Source organism: Arachis hypogaea, chromosome 12, assembly GCF_003086295.3.
Source record: "Arachis hypogaea cultivar Tifrunner chromosome 12, arahy.Tifrunner.gnm2.J5K5, whole genome shotgun sequence".
Lineage (NCBI taxonomy): Eukaryota > Viridiplantae > Streptophyta > Magnoliopsida > Fabales > Fabaceae > Arachis > Arachis hypogaea.
This window is the reverse complement of record NC_092047.1, coordinates 19,696,788-19,706,130: the sequence shown is the minus strand read 5'-3', so window position 1 is coordinate 19,706,130 and position 9,343 is coordinate 19,696,788. Positions and strand designations below refer to the sequence as shown.

The 9,343-nt window shown below is 31.7% G+C and overlaps 1 long non-coding RNA gene across 1 annotated transcript; it reads left to right on the top strand.

Moving 5' to 3' along the window:
* The first annotated feature begins 5,478 nt into the window (after positions 1–5,478).
* On the top strand, positions 5,479–7,020 carry LOC112729173 (uncharacterized). The gene is made up of 3 exons (XR_003166385.3): positions 5,479–5,962; positions 6,265–6,388; positions 6,521–7,020. It is a non-coding gene; the product is annotated as an uncharacterized lncRNA (long non-coding RNA).
* The last annotated feature ends 2,323 nt before the right edge of the window (positions 7,021–9,343 follow it).

The following is a 9,343-nucleotide window of genomic DNA, read 5'->3' as shown; positions in this document are numbered from 1 at the left end:
CTAATAAAGTAGGGTATATTAAATAGTTGAATAAAATAATTATTAGGAGGCATGTACTCTTGACCCTAAAGAAATATTAACAATATAATAGTATAAAAGATCATATAAATGCATCTAATAAAATAGGATATATTAAATAATTGAATAAAACAATTATAAGGAGGCATGTACTCTTGACCCTAAAGAAATATTAACAATATAATGGTATAAGAGATTATATAAATGCACCTAATAAAATAGGGTATATTAAATAATTGAATAAAACATTTATAAGAAGACATGTACTAACAACTCAAGGGACATGAGTAATATAACGGACAAACATGATTAATGTAGATAAAGGATGAGTAGAAGATAATTAATGCCATAAGACACGGAAACATGATAACATGTATAGATAGAAGAAAATAAAAATAGAGCATACTACATTGTGTTTGCACACGGAATATTTTCATAGAGGGAGAAGGGGAGGATTAGTGTTTGAGAGGAGTGATCTTCTACCTATTGGTGTACCCCTATTTATATACTTTCAGTGGTAGGCTGGTTGGGATAAATTTTAAATTCAAAAGAAGGGTGGTTATTAGATTCCTATCCATAAATTCAAAATTCTAAACTCATCCCCTAACTGATTTTCAAAATTTGAATTTAATTTTGTTTTCAAAAGGGGTGAAGGGAGGTTGTTACATATTGTAAAGTCTGCAATAACATCCACCAATTGAGAACAATCCCTCCATCAGTAATTATTGTTACAGCAAATTACAGCTGACTGAAAACTAAAAAAAGGAAGAAGAAGAAGGAATTCACCAATCACGAGGCGAGACGAACGGGAGACCGGCGACCAAATGACAGCATCGGCGAGGATACCAAACCAGGACTAGAAGATCAACCGCGAACCAGAAACCACAAGTCCAAAAAAGGCGCCGGCGACGGAATGTGTGAGCAGAGCTGCCCGTGTGTGAGAACGAGTGAGACCGCATGGCAGTAGAAGGGAGTGAATTAGGTTTTTATTAGGCGATGAAAATGGAGGCGAATCGGCGGATATTTGTTTAAATCAAGTAGGCAGCGTTTGTTTTTATACACATGACAGAACTGAGACTGAGATAATAGGATGTGTTTGTTTTTAGAGATAGGACATAGACAAAAATAATAGGATGGAGATACTACAAATTATCTTTTGTGTATTGTGTTTGGATATGATGTACAAGATATTAATGTAATGTCCAGTATTATGTTTGGATACATATGGACAAGACTAAAATATTATATGAGTTGCCGCGGATCTTTTGCTTCAGCTAATGTGCTTCAATAGTCGAAGAAAGAGAAAAAGCTAATCATTGATCCGAACTCATATTATCTTTGCCTGTGAATCACCTCATCATCAAAGAGATTATCTTAAAATGCCCTTCAAATCCCTCCGAGTAATTAATTAATTCCGAAAGCCCCGGTCTAGCTTCACTAACTGGATTCACAGTTTTCTAGATCTACTTTCTCATCGGACAAATCAAGAAATCAAAATGACAATAACTACGATTGATGGAGGAGAGACATATGTAGGTTGGTACAATCGGAGGTATCACCATATTAAGCAAAGGACTAAAATAGCTATGTGATTCCAAATTATCTACATCAAGAACAAATTAATTTAATAGAGAATGAGAGTACGTAGGAGTACAGACAGAACTTGAAAAAAATGTTTGAAGAGATAAAAAATTTTAACAAAAAATATATAATAGTATTTATATTAAAATAAAATTTATAAATATATTTATTTTATTTTTAAATTTATTATTAATATGTAGGAATACATATGGTTAAGAATAACAAAAAAATAAATCTGAGTATGATTAAAAAAAACTGTTTAGGTTAATAAGCCAAATTAATTTTAAATAAAAAATCAATTTTCAAAAAATCATTTTTATATGAAAAAATTAGTTTTTGCATATAAAAATTTATTTTTATTTAGAAAACTAATTTTTTTTTATCTAAAAACTGATTTTTCTTTTCAAAAAACTAATTTTTCTTTAGATTATATAAAATCAATTACAACTTATGAATTATTTTTTAGCATTTTAAAAGATCAATTTTACCTTTGATAATATTTATCTTTCAAAAGTTTTAAGATTAATTATTTTTGTTATTATTTTATTACAAATCAAATAATATAATATAAGGTTAAAATGGTATTAAAGTAAGAACGATAAGAAGGAAGAAATTATCCAGCTCAATAAAAAATTCTACAAGAAGGAGAGAGTACCTAAAAAAAATAGAGAAAGAAGAAGAACGCAAAGATAGAGAAAGAGCAGGGATAAGAAAGTACCTCTCTCTGAGAATAACGCAATAGGAAAAATAAGAAGGGATAATAGTGGAATAATAAAAAATATCTACGGACAAAAAGAAAAACAAAATTTATAAAAAAGTCCATGTCCATTCTTTCAAATCCTATGTCCATCATTGTCCTTCGTAAAAGAGTAGACACAAAAGTATAAAAAATTGTCTCGAAGACAATGTGTTCAGTGTCCATGTCTCTGCTTCCAAACGCTTTTAAACATGTATTGTCTATGTCTTTGTGTCCTGTCTCCGAAAACAAACGCTACCATAGGGTGTTCATAGGCATGGAAATCGGATTTGTCCTAGTTTAGACCCAACCCTAAATAAAACAAGGCCTAAATCAAATAGGGGCTGTTTATAGGTCGAGTGAAATTGGTTTGTCTGATTTAGATTCGCCCCTAAATATATATTGAATTTATTTTCTACATTTTAGTCCGGTTTTAAATCCGATGAAACCTAAATATTTTCGGACCACAACTATATCAAGTTCAAATCAGGTAAAAAATGGGTCTTTAAAACTTTAACAATAATTTATAAAAAAATTTATTTATAAAAAAATTTATTTATGATGCATTTATTTATAAAGAAGAAATTTATTACCGAAAAGTTTATATTTATATTAGAACTTGAATTTGTCCATAAATTCTAATTTGATGCTTTTTAATTTATTTTTTAATTCAACAAATGTGATTAAAAATAAAATAATAAGCTTAAATTAATATAACAATATTAAAATTAATTTAAAATATATATACTTTTTTTAGTTTCCTTAGGGTGCACATGAGTGAAACCGGATTCGCCTTGATCTGGACCTGATCTGAGTCTATTTTTGAGACCCTTATTTGAACTTAAATCGAATAAAATCACACCAAATTAGTCCCTAAAATATTTGAAATTAGGTCAGATCTTCGGATCGGCCCGATCATGTGCACCCCTAAAATCAAGCCCATATAAACTGTTGGTTAGACGGATCAAACTCAATTAATTCGAGAAGGCGTCGCGTTGCTACAGCATTGCTGGTGAAGACCCAGACGAAGGTGCTGATGTAGGTGACGGCGAGGAAGCATTCAGATGAAGGCAGCAGTTAGATTAGAATGGCATTGAGGCGCAAGCGCATCGAGTTCTGTGATCTCCAGGTTGATTCTCTGGGTTGGGGCTCCATTTTTCGACGATTTGGGCCCATCTCCAAAAATAAAAACAAAGTAGCCTGTGGATTAAGTAGATGTCTCATACTCTCATTTGACCTTTGTTTTGTATTTTTCAAAAAAATATAGCACTTTTTTCTAATATTTATTGACCCAAATTTCTCTTTGATTAACTCTTTTTTTTTTCAAAAGTGATATATTTTTGTCAAATTTTTTTAACTTGGTTGAGGAAATTCGAAAAAGAAAACAAAATTCTTTCGAGGTAGTGGCGGTGGCGTAAGGGCGGTGGTTCGTCCTGCTTGCGTTGAGATGTGAGGTCCGTGGCAATAGTATCCCGCTCGCATCCCTTCGGATCACTAGAGTGTGCAGGCACAAAATCCTGGACGGTGTTCCGAGCACCATATCTCGGGGGTTCCCAATTATGATTTCGAAAGGCGACGTCTCCATGGAGATGTGTCGGGTTGGCAGTTGAACTGACAATGTGATATCACAGCTAATAGGACATGCATTCATCATGTGCATCTTCTATCTGTTTGTTTGCTTTGCCGACTTGTAATTGCTTGCCTAATTATATAACATGCCTAATTGCCTACTTGAATTATTTGTCATATATGCTTATACTTGTGTGTTACTTGCATTGATAATATCTATGTTTTCGACTGGGATTGAGGAGGTTCGAAAGGCGGTGGCGATGGGATCGCATGGAGGATAGACCAAACGACTTAAAATAAACACATAATTATATAAAATAATGCTACAAGTTCAATCTTCAAAGAGAATCGAATCTCATGAATGCAGCCTCCTCCTCCTTCTTCTTCTTATGCTACTGCTTCATTCACTGTACTGAGCCACTGAGCAGACCAAAGTAGTAGCAGTTATTGAATAGCTACTACTTTTAAAGCTCTTATTTATTTATATAAATTTTATTTAGGAACTTGGTATTGTGTGTCTCGAACTGTGGTTATTTAAAATGACGTTGGCATGAGAAACCATGATGCTTTGCTTATTTGTATGCTAATTTTCCCTTTTTTTTTCTTTTGTATTTCAGGGGTAGGAGAATAACTTCAAATGGACGAAGGAATCTTGACCAAGTTTTTGGGAGAACTTTGGTTGCTCTTTTAGAATGGCATCATACTATTGAGAACCGATGGTGGCCCTATACTAAGATTTAATTTTGCTCCGGAGACAATAATTTTTTTTCACCTGTCTGTATCCATTTTAATTTCGAGTTTTGGATGAGGCTTTAGTTTAACATTACCGTGTTATCATGTGTAAGACTGAAACAGACAGAGTTGTTGATTTTTATGAAAAGAGTTATGTATTTAGTTTTATTTTTAAAAAATATATTACTAAAATTGGATCTTGAATTATGCTGGAGCATCAAAAGTTTGAGAAAGAACAAAATAAATATTAAATTTAGTTGAATATCTGTAACTTTAAAATATCATTAATTAATTTAGTAAATACCAGTAAAATTGATTTTAAATTGTATAATAATCTACAAGTGTATGTCATCTGCCAAGGATTCTAACTAAAATAATAATTTTTAAGAAAATATACACTTGCCAAAGCATGGAAAAGTCATGAGTTATGAATATAATCAATACTAATAGGGAAAAACAAAAGGTAATAAATAGCTAGTAGAGATTTAAACTTTTTAGAGGAAGCAAGCAATATAAATATTAAGTAAAAAAGATTAAACTAACAACTCTAAATATCATGGTTCTGAAAACCGAACCGGACCGGCCGGTTCAATCGGAAAAACCGGGAACCAGTCACCTAGCCGGTCCGGGTAAGGCCAGAAACCGTCTGGCAAAAAACCGGGGGAAAAACCGGTCGAACCGGCGGTTAACCGGTGAACCGGGAGAACCGTCCGGTTTTTTTGCGGTTTTTGGAAGGGAAGTTAAAAGATTAAACGGCATCGTTTTGGCTCTTTTTTTTTTAAAAAAAAAAAAAAAAAAAAAGAAAACGCCTAAACGAAAGGAAGCCCTAAATCCCCTAATCAGTTTCCACCTTCCAGAGATCACCCACGGCCCCAAGCTCCAGAAGGCAGAAACCACCCAAGCACAGTTCACCACCCAGTCACACACAGCCATCAGCCTCTTCGCAGTCGCATACCCACCAGCCCACCACCACCAAACGAGCAGCCACAGCAGCGACGATGTTGACCACCGCAACCACCACCGTCGTTGCCGAGCTCGCCTCCTCCTTGGTCGTCGCCGAGCTCGCCTACTCGTTGGTCGTCGCCGACACCGCGTCCTCGCCGTTACTCGCCTCCTCCTAATCTACTAATCCGGGAAGCCTGCCCCCAAGCCTAGCCTCCACCACCGCCTTGTGCCTCTATTGCCGCTGCGCCATTCGTCGCACCGACCCCTGTTCGCTCTCAGACTCACCAGTCGCAGGCACGCTGTTTCTTCCTCGAGCGTCCGTCGTCTTCCTCTTCCCCTGGAGCTGCTGCATGCCTGCATACAAAGGATTTCTTGATTCTTGTAAGTGAAAATTTTTTCAAATAGGCACCAAAAACTGGTTACAATTTGCTAAAATTCAAATTAGTTTGATATTTTTTACTGTGGTGGGTGGTTTTATCAAACAGGAAGAAATGAATTATATAATATGCACTTGACTTAGTATAGATGCACAATGGGTAATCCCTTGAGGGACATTTATTTATAGACACAATTTTATGTGAAAGATATTGTTGATATTGATTTATCTTGACATGCTTACTTGCCTTTGGATATTGTTAAACAAGCTAAATGTAGAGATTGATAATTTGTTTTCATTATATCAGGAAGGTCATGAGGAAGCTCAAGAAGAGTTGCCTAAGAAAGCAAAAATCTTCTTTAGTACTGCAGTTCAGAACTGGGATGCTGACTTTTATGTGAAAGTTGATGACAGTATTGACATTGATCTGGGTAAAGAGTGTTTATATTTTGATCTCCTTATATAGTGTGTGTGTGTGTTTTTTTTTTTGATAAGCAGTTAACTGTTTTTTTTCCAATATGAAATTATTGACACATTTTTTTATATGTTGACTGGCCTAACAGAGGGATTAATTGACCTTCTTAACCGCCGCCGCGGTCAGGATGGGGCATATATTGGATGCATGAAATCTGGAGAAGTGATATCAGAAGAGTACTTTGTGAATTATGATTTCATATATTTTATTTCATGATAAGTTATCCGTGCCCCTTGCCTGCCTATGGTTATGCTTCTGTTTGTTGTTGGTTCTCCTTCACCAAATGTTAAATATGTAACCAAATACAAGTTGAATCTTGCCAGTTTTGGATTAAGCTTATAAGCATCATTTTGGTTGCTTTTCAGGGGCAAGGCATGGTATTAGCCTGAATGGTGGAAATTTGGGGATGAAAAGTCGTAAGTGATATAACTTTCTATGGAAGTTTTTGTTTATTAAAGGAGAGATTTAAGTAGCAATGGTTACCTTACTGCAATTACCTTGTCATACCTTGTCATTTATGTGCGTTTTGAATATTGTCATTTGAAGTTGTTTATGACCTTTTAATGATAAATTATGTATTGTAGATTTTGTGAAATTGTTAAATTTTGAATTTTATTAATTTCAAAATTATTGAATTTAACTTTTTAAAATTATGTATTCAATTTTTTATAATTTCACTCTATATATTAAACCGGTTCAACCACGGTTGAACCATTGAACCATTGAACCAGTTACTTGACCGGTTTGATGACCGGTCCGGTTCTCGCAACCTTGCTAAATATAAACCAAACACAACAACATGACAAATACAGATTTTTAAATTTTGTTTGAATGTTCTTGCTTATACTTATTGTAATTCCTGGTAGCAGAGTCAATGACATTATGTAATATTAAGTTGTGGGGCCTTAGAATCAAATTTAATGCAAGTCGCATCCTGGTAACATCATCTATTCTTAATATATAAAAGTAAATGGATAAGTTTACTCACATTACTTTTAAGACATATTTCTCCTCTAACTAATACTATGTCAGCAACATCCCTTACTTGACAAAACTTTAGAATCAACCACTCAATTTTTTCTAAATAAACTGTTATTTTCAAATCAGCAAAAAAAAAATGTATAAACTATAAGTAATAAGTATTCAATTATAGCTAATAAAAAAGTATTCTATTACATACATAAATTCACACATAAATTGAAATTGTAGAATATATATATATATATATATATATATATATATATATATAAGTAATAGAAATACATGCAAATTAGGGTGCAAAATTACTATTGACAATAATTAGAAATTAATAGTGTTTAGCCAAATTTGTAACCTACAAAGACATTGAATTCATATTCCTATATTTATCATATCTTACCATTATAAACAATACAATAAATTTATAACCCCAATAATTAATTTATTAATTTCTATAAATAACTCATTAAATGTAATAAACATTCATATTACAAATTTCATAATAATATTATTAATTATAATAAATTTTATGTTACAAATATTCAAATTCCATACTATTTGAACTACTTATATAAGTCTCTTATTACTATTCCTTCAAATAACATCAAAATTAGAACAAGAAATTTATTTTCGAACTACACATCTCAAACTTACTCAATGGAGCATCATTTTTTGGACAATATCACCAAACAAACATACAATTGGTTTATCAAAGTTTGCATGGTTCATTTATGAGAAACATTAATACTCACAAATAAAGAGGAGCCTCTTTGCTTAAAAAATGATTATATTAGATGAAAAGTACAAAACAAACATATTTATTGTATTTTTAAACAAACATATCAAATTTTGTTAAAATTATACTTATTTCAATATGCTATTCATTGTTTCTTTTCTAATAATTAAAAAAATGTACTCAAATTTTTTAACTAATTATTAACTATGATTTACTAACACTGCAGGAAATATCTCTTCATGTAATTATGAAGAAAAATATGATGAACAAATTCAAATATTTGTTACAAGAAAAAAAGTCTATACTATAAAAAATTTGAAAATAGAATATGCAAATGATTTGTATAGACCAATTAAAAGTACAATAAAAGTAAACTTTTTACTCACAACTGTTGTGAAAGAAATTAAAAATCCAATTTTGAATATTTTCCAATACTATTTTGAATTTGCATCACATGAGACATTGTCTGACAGAGATCAAAGAAAAATATTAATAAGTAATTTCACTTTATACTATTTCAATTATTATTATTCAAAATAACTTATTCAAAAAAATTCTACACATTTTTGTTCTTTTTATTGTAGATGTCATTGGAAAACTGCATGCACTAGGAGAAAAAAAATAAGTAGATGTTAAAGAAAAACCCACAAAAATACGAATAATGAAATTGTATTTAAAGAGTAAAAAAATACAAAAAATTCATTTTTCATTTACATATATAGTTATTAACAAAATACTAATAATTTTAGGGACATCAGGTTGAAAGTCATGTTTTGAAGAAATCTCTCAAGTCAGGTAAACAAGGAAATTACAACACAAATAAAAGGTAAAAAAATTGTTGAACTCACATCAACATTGGTTATTGAATACAAAGGTATGATATTTAAAAAAAATTATTATTTTTCTTAGTTCAAAGAATTATATTTTATATAATACATAAAATGAGACAAATACAACACAATCTTATTTTATATAACCTATTATATTATAATATTTTAGGTGATTATTCGGTTAGCACAACTTTGAGTACAAAAATCTACATCAATCTACAAATTGAAGAATTTGTACAACTGACTTATGGATATTTCATAACTAATAAGTCTCTCAAAAATTAATTCGTTTATTTAATTATTCAATTTAACAAATATAAAAAAAATTCTAAACAGGACTGATCAACATGAAGAAGTTTACCGCTCT